Consider the following 11,679-nt stretch of genomic DNA (forward strand, 5'->3'; position numbering starts at 1 on the left):
TCTGTACGGTGTACATATGTATATATTTATATAAAAAAAAAAATACCAATGCAAACATGTTAGAAATGATACATAGCAACCCAAAAGCTAACTTGTAGCCGATGCACTCTTTTTAAATCGATGCGTTATCTCGCATCGTTAACTTTTTTGCAGATGCACCGGTGTGAATTGGTGAATCTTCCAATCCCTTAATATCTATAACTTATCTTGCTTTATCCACTGTCTTGTCGTTTTGTTTGTTTTTTTGCTGATCATGTCAAAGTGCACCATGGGATATCTGTGAAGGATGTTATGCTATTCTAGAATTTATAGAATTGGTATCTTGGAAAGCAGCATAACTACGCGGTCTCCTTTGTGGAACATGCTGTTCAGGAAGACAGATTGCTAGAGTAATTTTTTCAATTAAAATAACATATGCAAGTGTGATAAGGTTCTTATGCCAGAGAAGGAAGGAGACCAGGGTCGGTGTATCTGAGGCTTGTGGGTTTCTTTATTAACCAACAAAAATAAAACAAAGTCGCGCCACCTGTGCATTCGCTTGATTCAAACCACTGCTGGGTAATTCACAGTCTTGAGTTTCACGATCCTGCTTGAGTCCCCACGATTCCTCAGCTCTCTCTGCCCTCGCTGGTTAGCGGCTGGCTTAAATACCGCTGCCCCACTCCAATCACTGCAATGAGAAGCAGGTGTCACTCGTTTCTCACTTAACCCACTTTCTTCACTCTCTCCCGTCACAGACCTCACTGAACCACGCCTCTCTTGCCGGGGAGCCATCTGGCCTGCAGCCCCCTCCCCCCCGATGCAGTGCCCGATGAGTCCATACCAATTCGTTCGAAGGGGACCTGCACTAGAGGAAGAGGGCGCAATGGCGCTTTTGGGGTGGCCGGTGGATTCACCAACTGACATTCCCGACAAGACGTGCACCATCTGCGCACGTTCTCGTGAATGCCCGGCCAGAAATTGCTCGGTTCCCCTTAAGCTTCCCCACTGGGTCCTGGCACAGATTCTCCCAATTGAGCACCCCCCCCCCCCCCCACGCCCTGCAGCCCTCTCTTCTTGCCAGAGGCATCCACTGTAAAACACCCCAAAAATTGTTCAAAAGCTGGCCAATTGGCCCCAAGATTAGTGGATGCCAGAGGCGCGGACTAACGGCCACCTCCACATAATGCTTTTGTCCCCTAAATTTGATGGCTATGGCTTTTACGGGGTATTCCGCTATATTCCCGTGCACACACCTCACCTTAACCATGCGGGCCATATCCAATGCCCTGGATTGTATCAGGCTTTGATGGATGGAGGTCTGGTTACAACCTGAATCCAACAAAGCCTGATAAGTACCCCTCTTAATACTCACGGGTATTTGGTACAACCCGGCTTGATCGGGGCAGCCTGTGGGTCGTCCGGAATCTGGACCAATGTCCCTACCTCCAACACCATTCCTCTGGCAGGGCCCTGCGACACAGCAGCCGGCTCTGTCCCCATTCTCCAGCAGGGGGCGGCCCTCGGTGGCCCGTGGACCAGGTCTTGGGAAAAGGGACAGGCTTTGAGGAAAGGGGACAGAGAGAGGGACGGGGAGAGAGAGAGAGAGAGAGAGAGAGAGAGAGAGAGAGAGAGAGAGAGAGAGAGACTTTTGACTTTTAGTTTTTCTTTATTTTAACAATTATAACATTACCAATAAAACAGTATTTACAAAATACATAAATTTACATCAATATACAAAAAATCTCATACATTCATGTGTAAATTTCCATCTTCTAAATCACATAAAACAGCATTCAAAGCCCAAGTTTGTTTAAAAGCATCAAGATCTCCAACCATTTTATAGTATGTGAACTCAACAGTAAGCCGGGCAGATATCAGTCCTTTTAAAGTCATGTTAACATCAGTAGAAACACCCCCATTCATCCTTTCTTTCCTTGTTAGCCATATAGCTAACTTTGCTTGACCATATAAAAAATTAATTAAGACATCAGTTTTTCTATTTTGATATTTATACTTCGGGCCATAAATAAACCCGTTTAAAGTAAATTCAAAATTCAAATTCTTACTCCAATCTTCCAACAATAAAAACATTGGCTTCAATCTTTCACACTGCAAAAATAAATGATACATATCTTCATGTTCAAAACAAAAAGGACATTCATCCCTTACAGTTGGATCAATATGTGCCCTGTGTCTATTAGTAGCTATTATCCCGTGTATTATACGCCACTGTAGATCACCGGTTCTCTTCTCAATAGGACGTTTATATAGAGTCCTCCAACTACCTTTAGGTGATCCATCTAACCCATCTATCCCTTGCCATTTAGAGTCTAAAACATCTTTTAAAGACTCATAATGCATTACTTTTACACAAGTATAATACATCGCTCTCTTTCCTATATCAGCAAACAAATTAAGCTCTGGAGTTTTAAAACTCAACAGCTTTCCTTCATCTCCTGCCCTTGTCTCCACAGCTGCACTTACCCCTAAATTTGGAAATTCAACCATCTCATTAATATATTGTGGTTTTGTTTCCTCGTCTTTCAATAACTCTGTAAATGTTGATGGTATTACAGATAAGAATTCAGTCCTTAATCTTTCAGCAACACGAAGTGATTTAATGCCAAGCTTTGCTGCCATATCCTTTGAACACATCCATTCACTCTTAGTCCACAGATGAGAAACTTTTATGAACTGGGCCTTCACCATAGCAGCTTGCATTGAATGAGAGTTCAAGATGTTTATAGGTAAAGCAGGATTATAAAGAAGAGGTTCTTCTTTAATCCATGATCCTCTTACAATTCCTTCTTCTCGTACAACTTTCAAAGCATTCCATGATTTTAGAACGGACTTATAAAAAGGAGTTATTTCAACTAATACAGTATCATTTAAATTTATTAAAAACAATTGTCGGTCTAAACCCAGTTGTCCTCCTCTCCTCAAAAGACCACAAGCCACATGAGCCCAGCTAACGTCTTTCCCATACAGAAGTCTCTGGGCAGCTTGTAGTCTAAAAGCAGCAATCCTACAGCCAATATCAATTAATCCTTGCCCCCCTTCATTCAGAGGTAGGTAGAGTACAGCAGGTCTCAGCCAGTGCTGACCGGTCCAAAAGAAGTCAACAAGACATTTCTGAATGTCCTTTATGACAGCAGCAGGGGGGTCCAATACAGCCATTTTATGCCACAATGTTGAGGCCACAAGATTATTGACTATCAGGACCCTTCCCCTGTAGGAGAGCTGAGGAATTAACCATTTCCAATTGGATAACCGGAGACGCACTTTTTCCAGTAATCCTTCCCAGTTCTTTTCCTTATAAACCTTAGAACCTAAAAACACTCCTAAAAACTTAAAACCATCTTTTCCCCAAGTGACATTATTTGGCAGCTGTGGGACATTAGATCTTTCTGAACCACACCATAAAGCTTCACTTTTTGTCCAATTTATTTTTGCCGATGATGCTCTTCCATAACATTTAAGATTTTCTAAAACTATTTTAATATCTTCACTGTTTCTAATTATTACAGTTATGTCATCAGCATAAGCGGATAATTTCACATTATTTAAAATATTTGACCCCTCAATGTGTAAACCTGTCAACTGTTCTCTCAATTTACACAATAGTGGTTCAATTACAAGGCTATAGAGTTGCCCTGAAAGAGGGCACCCTTGCCTTATTCCTCTTTTTACTTTAATAGGAACACTCAATCCACCATCAATTTTGACCATACATTCAGCTTCATTATACAATAAATTAACCCATGAGATAAAACCATTTCCAAAACCATAAGCCTTAAGTAAATCAAACAAATAAGCATGTTCAACTCTGTCGAACGCCTTCTCTTGATCAAGAGATATTAAACCCAAATCATAATTCTTGTACATTGCATAATCTATTACATCTCTCATTAAAAAAAGGTTATCTTTAATACATCGCCCCTTTACACAATATGATTGTTCTTTCATGATTAATACACTCATATAATTATTTAATCTATTGGCAATACATTTCGAAAAGATTTTATAATCTATACACATTAATGCAACAGGTCTCCAATTCTTCAAACAATACAAATCACCTTTCTTCGGTAACAAAGACAACACTGCCCTGTTACAACTCTTAGGTAAAGACCCAGTCTGTATTGAACTTAAAAGCATTTCAAAATAATCTTTTCCAATCACATTCCAGAAATGTTTATAAAATTCAGATGGAAACCCATCAAGACCTGGAGCTTTCTCAGATGATAAATCATGTACAGCTTTTGTCACTTCTTGAAAAGTAACTGGTAAATCAATAACCTCCTGTTGTTCAGGCGTCAACTTTTTAAGGTATGAAAATAATTCATCTCTACAATTAGAATCTGTGACATTATCGGCATATAAATCAGAGTAGAAATCAACAGCAATTCTTCTCATTTCATAAGAATCATAAGTAACAACACCATCATCTTTTTTTAAACCAACCATCAATTTTCCTTGATTATTCTTTCGTTCTAAATTGAAGAAGTATTTTGTAGGTCCATCAATGTCCTTCTTTTGGATAAAACGTGCCCTAACAAGGGCAGCTTTCACTTTATCATACAATAAATTATTCAACTGAAGCTTTTTCTCAGAAAGGGCAGTTTCCAATTGAAGTCCATTCCTCGCCATCATTTTTTCTTCTATGTCAGAAATCTCATTCTCCAAGTCTTGTATTCTGATCTTTAATGTCCTTTTTGAATAAGATGAATATTGCTGACAGAAAACTCTAATTTGCACTTTTCCAATGTCCCACCATTGTTTAATATCACCATAATTTCCTTTTTGCTTTCGCCATATTTCCCAAAACAATTTAAAATTCTCACAAAAAACATTATCTTGTAAAAGCTTATTATTAAAATACCAATACAAACTCCTTTTACTTTCTTTCAACATGACAAAGTCCATTGTTATCATTTTGTGATCTGAAATTATATTTGGAATAATATTAACATTACCCACTCGGTTTCTTGAATCGCGAGAAATATAAAAACGATCCAATCTAGCAGCATGAACTCTACCATCTGTGACTTTTACCCAAGTGTATTGTTTAAGCATTGGGTTTTTTATTCTCCAAATATCTTCAAGATTTAAATTTTTTACCATATTAGATAATACACAGGCTGATTTCTGGTGAGGTTCTTCAGCATTTCTATCTATATTAAAATTCAAGGTGCAGTTCCAGTCTCCTGCCATTATAATTATATCTCCTAAACTAAGAGTTTTTAAAACACGACCTAATTTCTCGAATAAAAGAACCCTTTCTGTTCCCCCATTAGGAGCATATATATTAACAAAAAGAAAATGAAAATTTTTTATTTCAACTCTTACTAAAAGTAGTCTTCCAGGTTCTATATCATATGTAGATACAATTTTTATTTTTAAAGTTGGATTAAAAAGAATCGCAACTCCTGCACTAACATTAGAGCCGTGACTTAAAACATATTCTCCCTTCCACCACAAACCCCATTCAGACTCGTTACTCACATTACTATGGGTTTCTTGAAGAAAACCTACTGCAATATTCTTAATATTAAAGTATTCTGAAACTAAAGCCTGCTTTTTCCTATCCCTCAAACCATTCACATTAAGAGAACCTATTTTGAGATACTCCATGAAAAAGAAAGAATAGAAAGAAAAGCAGGAAAGAAGAAAAAACACACACAAAAGCATGTATAAAGCCATACTGTCTATTTAGCTTTACCTCGAACTCTTCTTTCATTCACATTCTTTCTATCCTGTCTAATCGTCGTTATGTACTTCTTAAGCCTATAGCGTTTCTGTTGGGATAACACAGTATGATTGTACATTTTACGTGCCCACACTACAGAAGCAACAAACTTTTCCTTATCAGGGAAGAAATCTCCTATCTCTACCCTTTTCCCTTTAGTCTCATCCAAGAAAGCATTTATCTGTTCCACAGAGTACAAATCATCATCAGCTTTATAGAGATCTAACAAATCTGACAAGCTCTCATCATCCTTCATATCATCCTGACTCTGCATCATGACTTCAACATCCTCCTCCTCCTCCTCTATACTCGCGGACAGCTGCCCACTGACGTGTAAGCCTACATCACTATCTACGAACTTCTCTTTTACATGTGCAGTACCATTTACACTGCTACAACTCGGCTTTTCATTGTCAGCGTGCTTTAGGTTACTCACAACGCTCTCACTCACCTCCAATCCATTGTCTTTGTTCGTCTCAGCCACAGCCACAGGACCTTCTTCCGAGCCTGATGTTTCCTCTCCTGGCTTCTGATTCACCTCCACATCTTTACACACCAATGTTTCTTCCGTCTCACTTGTCCTAGCTTGGTCCAAAATTTTCTTTTGAGGACACGAGTCTCTTTTGTGGCCGTATTCCCGGCACTCAAAACAGCGTAAACTCTCCGTACTTGCAAAAATCATGTACGAGCTATCACCATCTTTCACCCTAAACGATACATCCAATAATTTATCCGGAGAATTCAGAAACATGAACACGTGTCTCCTAAAAGATATTACATGTTTGAGCGCAAGATTTTTACATCCTAAAGAAACCGCTTTGACCTCACTTACAACTTTTCCGAATCTCGCAAGTTCTCTCACTATGACTTCGTTTTCAATGAACGGAGGGACGTTTGATATAATCACTTTTGTTGCTGGTGCAAACAGCGGAGTGACGGTAATAAAAGTTTCTTTCACCCACAGACCATTTTCAATTACCTTATTAACCAACGATTCCGTTTTAAGAAACACAACTACGGCTTTATTCATTCTCGAAGCCGAAACTATATTTTCATAACCTATCTGCTCACCGACCGCCAACAGTACATCCTCAACTGTAGCGTTAGACTCTGGCACACACCTGAAACCATGACGCAGAGATAATGGCGTTCTTCCACCTGTGGACGCCATTCCTAGGCGGACCGTGCAAAAGCACGGCACGCTACTAAATTTAACCCAATATTAAATTTTACACACAGCTAAATGTACAAAGCAAAAAGAAAAAAGAAAAAAGAAAAAACACATACAGAAAAAAGAAGATAGAAAACACGCACGACAGCAAACCGCTCTCAAACACAAACCCTTCCCAACATCCACTCCAACAGGGGGAGAGAGAGAGAGAGAGAGAGAGAGAGAGAGAGAGAGAGACAGATGGAAGGGGTTCGCCGACCCCGGAACATGCCACCCACGGGGCGGTTCTCTTCGGGAGTCACAAGATGAACTGCTCCAGTACCACTTTGTTGATAATGGTCTCGGCGTCTTTTCCTCCAGCCAACAGCAATTTGCGGCATGAGTCCCGGAGCTGCTGGGCTAAGACAAAGGGCCGGCCCACTTCAGTCAGTTCTAATGACCGGAAGCATTGACGGTGCTGCTCGGGGCTGAGGCCGACCCTTTGGAGCATTGCTCTTTTTAAGTCTGCATATACCAGGAGGTTCTGGACGGGCAGTTGTTGAGCAGCCTTCTGGGCCTCCCCCGACAGCATCGGAATCACCCGCATCGGCCAGCTGTCTGTTGGCCACCAACACGCATCGGCTGTCCTCTCAAATAGGTCAAGAAATGCTTCTGGATCATCCGTTGGCCCCTTCTTTGTAAGAGGCATGTGGGCGGCAGGGCTGGAACTGGGGGAAGCCGATCTCATCCGAGCCTCTTGGTCCAGCAAGCTTGGGAACAGCTTGCGGTCCTCCTGCTGTACCTGCATCATTGCCTGAAACCGATGTGATGATCTCCGCAAACGGCATTCCCTTTGGTTTGCATGGCGGTGTCGTTCTCCTTCCTTCCCGGGTTTTCAGCACCAGTGTGATAATGTTCTTATGTCAGAGAAGGAAGGAGACCAGGGTCTGCGTTTCTAAGGCTCGTGGGTTTCTTTATTAATCAACAAAAATAAAACAAATTCAAATCACTGCTGGGCAATTCACAGTCTTGCATTTCACAATTCTGCTTGAGTCCCCACAAGTCCTCAGCTCTCTCTGCCCTTGCTGGTTAGCGGCTGGCTTAAATACAGCTTCCCCATGCCAATCACTGCAATGAGAAGCAGTTGTCACTCATTTCTCACTTAACCCACTTACCACTGCTCATCCCTTCACTCTCTCTCCCGTCACAGACCTCGCTGAACCACTCCTCCCCTGCCACAGTAAGAAATTAACTTTTATTTATAAAAGTAAGCAACAATATATAGTTATGGGGGTTGCTTTTGATAAATGTTAAGATTCATGATGTTGGCATCAAAAGATTATTTTTTTCAGAGAATGTAAAGCTGTCTAATGACTACACTACATGATAAATAAATAAATCCCATTGCATGCAATACATGTGATTTATTTTTTTCATTCCGTCCCTCTGTAGATTTCTCTATGCAGCCTTATCCATCCCTAGTTGCATTAACCGGAGGATTTTCACATTTTAGCAGGGGTTGAGGGTCTTTTCTTTAGTCGGTTTACACCAGATACCCCCTTTTTTTTTTGTAAAAAAAAAAAAAAAAGTCTTGCATTATTCCAGTCCTCTTTTCATACATAAACAAGAAAGAGCTTAGAAGTCTGTCTCAATGGGAATCATAGATTTGCAAATTGCATAAATTTGCCCCTAATTGGATTTCCTTGCAATGTCAATGCTTTGATCTTGCGTTTGCTTTCTCGTAGCTCTTCTACTTTGGATGGGCCAAATATTCATCATGTAGCAGCATATAATATGACATGCAGGCCTAATGTGTCTGGACTGGAGACAAAACCAGTGTTACAATCAAGCTCATTGATATTACATTAAAACATATTTATGAATATGTGAATGAGCTGTTACACAATAGAAGAGCTTGCTTCATAGGGCACTTTGAAGTAGGCCTTCATCAATGTGTGATCAACTGTACAGTCAATACTACTGCAACTCTACAGTTATGACTGTAAACTATACAGCCAAATTTATCTTTACTGCTCTGATTTATAGACAAACCGTGAGTTTATAATGTGTGTTTGAGTTAAACAGGAAGGTAATAAGTGGGAGCAGGGGCGGACTTTACCATTAGGCAAAGGTCGGCAATTGCCTTGAGCCCCGAGCTATCTAGGGGCCCCCAAAATGCCCCATTAACCTGCTTAATGATTCTTTTTTTTTTTTTTACTTTGTGCAAAATATATATTTCTTAAACTCCATTTGCGAAAAATGGCATCAAATTATTAGTGTCGCAGACAGGAGGGCCCCCTCCCACCTCACTACATTGGACTATTCCATTATTTCACTTACTGCGCATCTGCGAAAGTTACAAGGCTGTAAATGCGCCAAAAAACTGACGAAGAAGAAGTGATTGACAGTGATAGACAGAGTGTACAGAGAGAGAGTGTTGACAGTAAAAATGAAGCGAAGCTACCCAAGCGGTGATGAAAAAAGGAAGAATCAGGAGGAAAGCAAAAAGTTTTTAGCAAAATTGCCTAAGGTAACAAACTTTTTTGTGATGCCCGGCCCCGCTGACAATGACAACAACGCTAACACCATCACAACTGTTAGCATTGCTGCTAGCCTGGAGGAGCTACCCGTTGCCGCCGGCGCCGACAGTGCTAGCCCAGGCTGCTTAAGCGATATTGCTGCTAACGTTACATGTACAGCAATTTTACAGGATGAGGAGGATCCTTCAACTGCAGCTGCAGGTAACAGAACTTCCGCGTTCACTTTTAGTGAACAATGAGAAGCACTGAGAAGGAAGGGAAGCTGGATGAATGCTGCCACAGATTAGAGCAAAGGATGGATGACATTGATGCAGAAGATCTGAAGCTTGAGGTTAAGGGTGCAGTTAGGTCATTCCCGCCACATGTCTCATCACCATTTGAGATGCTTGACTATATATATAAAGAGAATTTACTTGACATATATCCAAATTTGAGTACAGCTTTCAGACTCCTCCTCACTCTCCCTGTTACAGTAGCTTCGGGTGAGAGAAGTTTCTCATCACTGAAACTAATCAAAACGTACCTCAGATCAACTATGTCACAGGACAGGCTGTCTGCTCTAGCTGTTCTCTCCATCGAGCAGGAAGTCAGGAAGTCACTGGATATGGAATCAGTGATAGCAAGATTTGCTGAGGCCAAAGCTCGCGAGGTCAGATTATAGTGCTTTAGACATGACAATACAGACACTCACTCACTCACAGACACACTCACTCACACACAGACTCACTCACTCACACAGACACACACACTCACACACACACACACACACACACACACACACACAGACACACTCACTCAGAGACACTCACCCACACAGACACAATCACTCACACACAGACCAAAGAGAGAAGAAGAAAAAGACAGGCAAAGACCAAAGAGAGAGGAAAAAGACAGGCAAAGACCAAAGGGAGCAGAAGAAAAAGATAGGCAAAGACCAAAGAGAGAAGAAGAAAAAGACAGGCAAAGACCAAAGAGAGGAGAAGAAAAATATAGGCAAAGACCAAAGAGAGAAGACGAGAAAGATGCATAAACAGAGACAAGGAAAATTAAGAAATGGTCAGAATAAAAGGGAGAGCAGGAGAAAGTCAGTGAAAGAAAAAAGGTAAACATTTTAAAAGGTAAGTTATTTTTACTAAAATGATGTCTCCATAATTGATCACTTATTGTCTTGTGTGTTTCTTCTCACTTTAGTAACACAAGACAGAAGTCCAAAAACAACATGTAGCAGCAAGCAGATCCATATAGAAGATACTATCAGAACAACCAAGGTAAATGACAACCAATGACAGCTCTTCCCTGTGTAAATAGACAATACATATTATTGTACAGAGAACATTTTATGTAAATACAATTTTACAGAGGATACATCTGTTAAACAGAATGTTGTTCAGTGTTTTTTATTTTTCTTCTTTTTTTCTTACAGATACAACTCCAGATGTCTATACATCATTGCTGTGTGAAGACTGCTGAAGAGAAGTAACAAGTAGGGCTTTTAAAAAAAAAATAAAAAAAAATAAGGATTGACAAAAGGAGGGAAACAAGAGATGTAGAGGGCCCCATGTCTGTGTTTGCCTTGGGCCCCAAAATGTCTAAATCCACCCCTGAGTGGGAGACCATGGCATGGAGCTATAGGTACTAAAATAATGCTCACTCTAGTCTTTCACAGTACTTTTAAAGTGAAATATCAAGTGGATGGTGCTTAAAGGCATTCAATGTTATCCGAAACAGATGGTTGTGAACTTAACATTGTTTTATTACATGGGTTGTTGCACATATTGTGACAGTTTGGAAATTAAATGTCTGGTGAGTGATGCTAAAACATAAATATTCACTTTTAAATAAATGTACCACTGAAATCCAAACCTAAACCTTACCAAAAAATTTTAACAAGTGCAATTTTGAGCTAAAAAAAACAAAATCATTTGACAATTCAACCATGCCACTTCAGCTTGCTTCTACTGTTGTTTGAGCTCTTTTATCACGTCTTGTAAATCATGTCTTTACAGGACTTGTTACTGAGTGCTCCACACTGGAAGTGAGTGCTGTACTAGGTGGGCTATTGAGCAATTTTACTACATCAAAATAGTAATATAATGCATATAGAGCAGGTTATGTCATGCAAACTTGAAAATAAATTGGTATAGAATTAACCCATTATTGTAAAACAAAGTTTTAAGGCCATAGTAGTGTACAGTAGGAACTGCTTGAAAATAACTATTTAATAATCCATAAGATAATTCAACAAATTGCTTAAAAGT

General features: G+C 40.0%; 1 long non-coding RNA gene across 1 annotated transcript; it reads left to right on the plus strand.

The window, feature by feature from the left end:
- The first annotated feature begins 10,427 nt into the window (after positions 1–10,427).
- On the plus strand, positions 10,428–10,925 carry LOC113069544 (uncharacterized). The gene is made up of 2 exons (XR_003279751.1): positions 10,428–10,689; positions 10,845–10,925. It is a non-coding gene; the product is annotated as an uncharacterized LOC113069544 (long non-coding RNA).
- The last annotated feature ends 754 nt before the right edge of the window (positions 10,926–11,679 follow it).

Source organism: Carassius auratus, unplaced genomic scaffold (genome assembly GCF_003368295.1).
Source record: "Carassius auratus strain Wakin unplaced genomic scaffold, ASM336829v1 scaf_tig00001753, whole genome shotgun sequence".
Classification (NCBI taxonomy): domain Eukaryota; kingdom Metazoa; phylum Chordata; class Actinopteri; order Cypriniformes; family Cyprinidae; genus Carassius; species Carassius auratus.